This window comes from Helianthus annuus, chromosome 10 (genome assembly GCF_002127325.2).
Source record: "Helianthus annuus cultivar XRQ/B chromosome 10, HanXRQr2.0-SUNRISE, whole genome shotgun sequence".
In the NCBI taxonomy this organism is placed as follows: domain Eukaryota; kingdom Viridiplantae; phylum Streptophyta; class Magnoliopsida; order Asterales; family Asteraceae; genus Helianthus; species Helianthus annuus.
In genome coordinates this window covers 59,211,627-59,219,645 of record NC_035442.2, presented here as the reverse complement: position 1 = coordinate 59,219,645, position 8,019 = coordinate 59,211,627, and the positions used below count along the sequence as shown (strand labels likewise).

The 8,019-nt window shown below is 36.2% G+C and overlaps 1 long non-coding RNA gene across 24 annotated transcripts; it reads right to left on the bottom strand.

Annotated features, from left to right (window-relative positions):
- Positions 1 to 210: 210 nt before the first annotated feature.
- LOC110884893 lies at positions 211 to 5,221 on the bottom strand. 24 transcript variants are annotated; one of them, XR_002561670.2, is made up of 10 exons: positions 4,988 to 5,221; positions 4,404 to 4,465; positions 4,175 to 4,324; positions 3,117 to 3,480; positions 2,991 to 3,036; positions 2,818 to 2,873; positions 2,615 to 2,712; positions 1,828 to 2,004; positions 1,219 to 1,422; positions 211 to 1,146 (listed from the first exon to the last, which is right to left on the bottom strand). It is a non-coding gene; the product is annotated as an uncharacterized LOC110884893 (long non-coding RNA). The 24 variants fall into 24 exon arrangements; XR_002561672.2 differs by having other exon boundaries at positions 4,175 to 4,279; XR_002561667.2 differs by having other exon boundaries at positions 5,088 to 5,221.
- Positions 5,222 to 8,019: the final 2,798 nt, after the last annotated feature.

The following is an 8,019-nucleotide window of genomic DNA, read 5'->3' as shown; positions in this document are numbered from 1 at the left end:
ATTCTCTCCCGTTCAAACTTCGCTTACCAAAAATTGTGAGAATACATCATAAAAAGTCCATTTACCGAAACGAATATCAGAAAAAATAAAAGCCAAAGGTTTGCAAGAAGCATTTTTTTTATAAGTTTCTTTAAAACATAAAATAAAAGCAAAGTAAATTGTCTATGAATCCTCTTTGAAGCTATCACATGATTTTGATCCTGCACTAAATGTCTTCAAAATATTTTTTTATCAGCCAAATTTATTAAGAAAAAAGCAAGCCAAAGGCTATACAACATGAGAATATACAGAGGTTACATAAACTAAAAAGTTGTACCAACTGTTTCAATCAAAGGATAGAAGGTTAGCTCCGTTATACACCCATAAGAACCCCAAAGCTTTGACATCTTTCAACATTTTCACCGGGTCAGTCAGGCAATTAGAGATCACTTCGTTTCTTTTCTTCCAAATTACCCAGCAAGCAAGGATAATAACCAAATGAATCATTTTGCAAGTCGCGGAGGCTTGAGAAAAGGGGTGAATATGGTAAAGATATTGACTTTTTTGGGCAACCACTTGACCTATTCAAAGTGATCATTAGTTGAAACCACAACCTCGCTTTGAAGAAGACATTTTAAGATTCTAACTAAGAATTCCCCATATGATTCCCCCAACCAATTCCATTTGTCAACCCCACCAGGGATGTTGATCCCAAACAACCGGTTGCAACAATCCCAAAGCTCATTCAGCTCATCAGCAGAATCCATTTCATAAGACCAGACCCACGTCAACCCCGTAGTCTCCGACGTGGTGGGGATGTGATCTTTGACCGTACAGTGTTTATTAGTTTCAAGCTGAAATAAGGCCGAGTAGAGAGACTGAAGAGTTACATCCGCCACCCAAGCATCAACCCAGAACCAAATAGAGCTGCCATCACCAACTATACCTTTGATTAATTTCTAGACGTTGACCGTGTTGTTGCACCCAAACATGTCCGACTTTAAAATGTTAGGCCAAACTCCACCATAAACGGCCTTAAGGGGAAGAAAGCGACCAGTACAGGTCACATAGGCCAAGAAAATAAATAACTAAAAACGAAAGAACCGTAGAACCTCATAAAAGGATATAATGTGTGAAGGAGACATCATGTTGATAATTGCATCTATTCTGTGAACATAAAAAATAAATAAAATTAATAGATTAGCACTGGTTTGACTATGAATTAACCTGTCTAATTACCTTATAGCACTGATTTGACTATGAATTTCTCTTGTGCAGGTAGTAACTTCCAGGTTGACTTATTCAAGAAAAGTTGGACTTTTGTCCTTTAACTTCTTTGTCATGGATAGCATGGGTAGCATGCAGAGCTGGCTTCGCCTCCTTAGCTACTAAATTGCCACTAACATGTGTCTATACCACCTCAACTTCAGCTGGATCCTCAACCTTGCAAAATAGTAACATGAGTTCCTATGTGTTCTTAATAATTATTCCATTTTGATAGAGGTCACAATTTCAACCAGATTAAGGATATATATTCAATGTCTTTTGAACCCTCAGCTGGATCTTAAATATATATATTTTTTATATAAATGTGTATTCTTGGTTCTAAAATCTAAGTCAGTAATCTTTTAGTATTAATATGTAAAAAATATAATAAAATTTCACGTTAAATGGTTCGTGTTCATGCCAACCCGCATAAACTCATGTTATATGTGTCCGGCATGATTTTCGGATTCCAATCATTTATTTAGGCTCGTTTCGTAAACATGACCCATTTAACATCCGGAGTGCAATAAAAAGCAATTAACTACAAAATTTATGATCTAAAGATAATGTTGACGCGGTTACCTGGACAATCCTCACGTGGAGTACTACGAAGGTTGAAGTAACTCTCAAAGGTGCCAGCCCACTCATCGCGCTTGGTCAAGAAATCGGATTCTAAATTGAAGAATTTCTTTACAGTTATCGCGATAGAAGAATGATCAAATTGTGAATACGGTGTTGGTCCATTCGGTTCATGGATCACTGCAATTAACGATCGATCATAGTCAAACTCAGGTCAGATCACTTCTCGTTCATTGGTCAGATCACTGAGACCATTGAACCGGATTTAAAAATCAAATTACCTCATATCTAATTTAAAAAATATTTATAAATTACACTGCAACTTCTTTATATTTATACCGGAACCAACCCCTATATTTATAAGCATAAAGAAATACATTTCTTTTTAAAGTATTTTGAACCAGCCAATGTTCTTGCGTTTAGACGGGTTGGTGGGTTTCGACGGTTTAAGAACACCCCTATTACGGACGACCCATATGACTTTTTCAACAATATGAGCAGGCCCAAATCAATGAACATGAAGCAATCTACAACTTCAAAGAGGCATGATAGCTAACTGCTATGCAAAATTTTAATATTTGATTAAGATTTTGAAAATGGTAAAGAAAAACAGTAATATTGTTATTTAGTTTGTTTCCTTTTTTGTCAATCACTTCTCACAGTCATTTAGGTTCTGTTTGTTTGCCTCTAAAATTTCAGGTTACTTGCTTACAATTTGGCCCCCAAATCACTCATGTTTTAGGTGTTCTTGTGTACGTTTTAGTCAAACAATTTGACTTGAAGAACTTACCTTCAAGAGCTCAAGAACAGATTGCATTTCCTTGAAAAAAAATACCAACGCGTCAAGCGGCTTCGCTTCAAGAACTCACCTTTTTCTACATCTTTTCACTATACAAATTATTTCAACATCAAAAATAAATAAATCATATCATGTATATTACAGTTTACACACACATACATATATACATATAACAAACACACATATAAATGTACCGAGTCAATGGCTGACCTTGCTTCCATCAATGATATGCAAGTAACCTATTCATGACCTGGTGGTAGTATGAGGTGAACCATATAACACAAAACTAACAGTAGAAATAAAGAATTAATAAACTAATATACTTCAAGAATGTTAAACCAAAATCATATTGAGAAGGAAGACTTACTTGCAATGTTAGACTCGGTTAAGTATGCCTGGTAGCGATCATATTTCTGTTTAAAATCAGAAAATTGCCGCTTATATATTAAGCCAAACACACTAATTTAAAAAATAAAATAAAATGAAACTTTACCTTGTCTCTAAAATCCAATTCAGAATCTACCAGATTGCATTTCCTTGAAAAAAATACCAACGCGTCATGCGGCTTCGCTTCAAGAACTCACCTTTATTTACATCTTTTCACTATACAAATTATTTCAACCTCAAAAGTAATAAATCATATCGTATATATTACAGTTTAAACACACATACATATATACATATAACAAACACACATATAAATCTACCCAAGTCAATGGCTGACCTTGCTTCCATCAATGATATGCAAGTTACCTATTAATGACCTGCGGCCTTCCATGAAACCCTGACAATAAGTGCCTTCTCCTATTGAAGATTATAAACCTATTTTGAGTATTCCCCGTCAAATATTGTTGCACCTGCACACACAGGATTATATCCAATCTTAGAAGTAGTTAATATGGTTAAGTTTTCTTGTAGTTTACTTACTAACCAGCACTAAGGTTCACTCCACCACCTCCTAAGAATAACCCCGATGTATCACAATCAATTTTGTCAATAAAACCATATTTTGATTCATAAGAACAAAAAGAGAATAACGACTCGAGTACACAAAGAGTGATCGATTTCCGGACTTGAAAATCTAACTATAAAAACCTGTGTACTTTAAGTGTGTTGCAACTACACATGGTGTTTTTTAGTATTAAAACATCTGTACGTTGCAACTACAAAAGGAAAGCATTATGGTGATAGACGGACCACAACTTCATAAAAGTTCTAAAGTAAAAAATAAATAATTGAGATATTCCGTAGGATTAACAAAACGCTACATTTTATATGTTAGCAAATTAGTGTGAATTGACCTGCAAAAGACAATACAACGATAAAATTCAGTAAAGCTAAAAGATCAAGAGGAAGTGCAATCGCTTCCTGCAAATATATATATACAGATAAAACTACGCTAAGACATTCGCCTTTCGAGACTGTAAAATATATGTATCATAAATAATCCACCATGAGCAATCAAGTTCAGCATAATACATTCGTGCTCTTATAATTTATGATTAAATACTATAAAAACAAAATAAAAAAAGCAACAACAAAAAACAATACCTCATCATTCATCACCCCATCACCTCCAACAATCCCCAACGACCCATTCTGAAGAAACCGAATCAAAGCCTCCTTTTTCGCATCCAGTGCATCCCTCCAGTATCTCTGCAGATACAACATCCATGCCCAATTTAACTTCCTCTATTCGTCCTAAACACATCACAACAAACCAACCCACTCAACAACCATCAAACATAATGAGATAAAAAATGTTTTGGGTCAAACCAACCCGTTTTAGCATAACCCGCTGCTAATCGCTAGACGTGAGCTTCTCACCGGACACAAACATACCTGCAATAAAGAAAAATGTTGCCCAGCCTTCACGACCATAAAATTGTGTAGTCATTCGCATCTCCCATAAATTGATTATGATCAATAAAAGACATCTAATTTGTCAAAAAAACGTTCTAGAAAAAAAAAACAATTTTATTCAAAGATAAAACCCTTATCGATTAATTTCCAACTTCACAATTTTCTTCAATCAACAATAAATGTGTAAGTGTGCAATAATATATATCAAGAACTCTAATCGTTCTAATCATATTTTCAATTTATTGTGCATTTAAAACAACAAATGAATTGAAACCCTAACAGATCGTAAGAGCGAGTTTTAACAGCCCTAAAACGAATTGATCCATATAATCTTTGTTGGTCTAGCAATCATCTTTTGATCAAGGATCATAGAAATTGAAAATATGCAGGGACTGTTGTATGAGTCAATTAACAAAAGCTTGAAGAAATCGGGGGTAGTTTAGAAGCAATTAGAATAGAAAATAAGCAAAATAAACACAAGAAGCACAAAGATAAACATACGTTGAACCACAAGACGGATCAAACAGTTGGTTTTGATTAAAATCTTAATACCAACACCGTTAGGGTTTCACAGAAAAACGAACGATCAAAAAATTAAAACCTTCGTGAATAAGCTTGATTTTGGAATCCTTTGTTAAGCTTCAAGCACAAGTGACTCAGAGAGAATGAGATGCAGGTAGAAGAAGAAGAAGCGTTCAGGAAAGCGTATGATAGAAGCTTTGGGGAGGCTAGGGTTTCGTATGATAGAATAAGAAAAGCTTTGATGAAATAGGTTATTATATATGACCCGAAATTAATGGGTCGGGTTAGAAAAAAGAAAGATCCGCGTGTTTTTTTTGGCTGCCTATTGAGTTTCCCGCCAAAACCCAATCCTAAAGGCTCTAATCTAATGCCACATCAGCCCAAATCTTCTTGTTTATGATATATAATAGATATTGACCTTCTTACAATGTTGTTGATGTTTAAAGTTGTGCAAAGTAAGGGTTTTCTGTGTACAATGTCATTTGCAAACCAACCGTTTGCTTAAAGGTGTCATTGCAAATCAGGTACTATATTCTTATAATCTTATATTTATTCCTTCGTACATATTTTGTAGAGAAAAGTAGTTGGACAAAATATTTATAGTTTATCTTTGATGACGGGGGTAGCTCAAGACAAAATAAAATAACTAAAATACATAAGCGCCCAAAGGGTTAAACGGTTCAAAGGTTGAAAAGCTGAGGAAGTGAAGTAAAGCAATGTGGGAACAGTAAATGGTCACATCTCCACCAACTCGCCAGCCGCAAAAGCAATGTAGGTCCACAGAACACACTCTATTATCCAGGGGTCAAAAGGCTTTAAGCCCCGAAAGGGTAAGCCCCTCACTGCAAGCGAGGTCGCTAGTCAAAGGCATCCCTCTTTGGGAAGGTGTCTTCATCCGAATCTGAACACATTTCAGAGGAGGACCTATAGCAAACAACAAGAATAAAACTAGTGAACCTCCTTCCACGTCTCGCAAACGTGGGGGACCCCACGACCTGCGTTAAGCAAAGTTGAACTCTTCAACCCTTTTGCCTAACCAGCTCTGCTACTACCCTTTGTCTATTATTTGCTGCATCAACAAGTTGGCGCCCACCGTGGGGCTACGCCACTATTTTTCTCCAAAAGACCTAGTAGTGTAGCTCCATTCTCCTGAAATTGCTGTCAGAAAGTGGATCTCCTGGAGAAGTGAATCAGGTTCCTAACACTTTGATGTAGGTTAAAATACACATATTTGTCTCGTGTAAATTGTATAATTGTTGTATAGTTTTTTTATTCTTTTTAGTTAGTTTTAGTATGATATTATATTATATTGTGTTTTGGCAGGTCCTGGTGCAAATGAAGGAAAAACGAGTAATATGAAAATAACCAACCAGTTAGGCAGAGCGGGATGCTAGGGACCGAAGTAAAATTACCACTATTTTTCTCGAGTGGGTCGAGCCCGCTATCTCTAAATTATTATTAGAGGCATATTTCACAAGAGAAACAAAGTCAAGGCTGCCACATTATTCTTTGGTGGGCTATACATCAGACAAAAAATAAGAGGGGGTCCATTAATTGAATGTTACTTGAGATGCAAGGGTCACGAGAAGCCCATTAGGGATGCAAATTAATTAGAGGCACAATTTATTATACAGAAACATCACGGAAAGAGGAGCCGCACATCAGGAACAACATCAGAATAAAAAGGAGTTGAAAGGGACGCACGATCACAGAAGGAACGAAGATAATCAGGGACGAAATTTAAAGCTCGTTTTGTGGGAATCATCGGCATCGAGCGGGGAGCTTGAAGAGCAAGGGATTAACGGGTTTTGCTACTCAGTTTCTCTTATTTTCTAGTTTCTTTGTTTTCATTCGATGAATTCTTGTTCTAAACCTTGTTTGATTATTTTTGAGACCATGTTTCTTGGCTAAATTTAATTAACTACCTAGGCTAACTACAATAGTTAAATAAAGTTTGGTTCTTTATTCGATTTTTGGCGTGGTTGTGGATTTTTCTTGTACTGTAAAAGCTTTGGGAATTTAACTTGGTGCATATGCGTGCTTGTGATTGTTTGATTATTGTTTATTGCTTCGTTCGATTCTTGGTGACGGTCTTTATCACATAATAGAGTCGGGCTAGGGTTTTAGGTTTTGGTGAGTGTCTATATCACATAATAAGTCTCTAATCCTTTAGGGTGAAAATCTAGTAAGTAACCTTAGAAACAATATTCGGTACTTTAATAAAATCAAGTGTTCTGCTAAACTCATCGCTGTGAGGCTCGAGGGTATTAATAGGTCTCGGTTTGGTTATAAAGACTTAACATTCCATTGTCTATTAAGCCAAGATTAAAACCCATTGTCGCTTTAGATGTTCGCGCTGAAAGGTACAGCGTCTTACATAAGCACTTTCAAGAAACTAGAGGACGGAAAAGAAATCTAGAAAACCGGTGAGCGTAACAGCCTAGGTAGTGCCATAAGAATCGCCTTGAGAGTGTTTGAGGGGCTTAGTGGTGTCTTAATAGGTTTAGTATCCAAAGATCCTGGTTCCACACCACAAAATTATCGAATAGAAATCCATTCTGAGTTTAGCTTGCGTCTAGCCTAGGTAGTCTTCATCGCCTTTGGTCAAAGTCTTCGTCCACATTCGTGTTTAGTCTTTTCTTTGATTTTCTAGTTTAATATTTTATTATATTTTTAGGATAGTTAGAAACCCCCCCCCCCCCAATCAAATAAACAATTAGTTTAAGTCCGTGTCAGTCTAAGTCTAGATAGAGTCATTAGCGTAATTTAGTAGAGTCTCTTGCGTTCGATACTCGGACTTCCTTAGGATATACTACACCGATCGGTGCACTTGCCGGTTGTGTGGTTTAGGGTTTAGGGAGTCTTAGTTTTATAAATTTAAAACTTAGAGAGTCTAGAATTAGGGTAATTTTAGTTGTTTTTAATTAACCCACATTCAGCACATCAAGTTTTTGGCGCCGTTGTCGGGGACTCTTGGCGATTGCGTTGATTACTTTGTTTGGACTTAATTG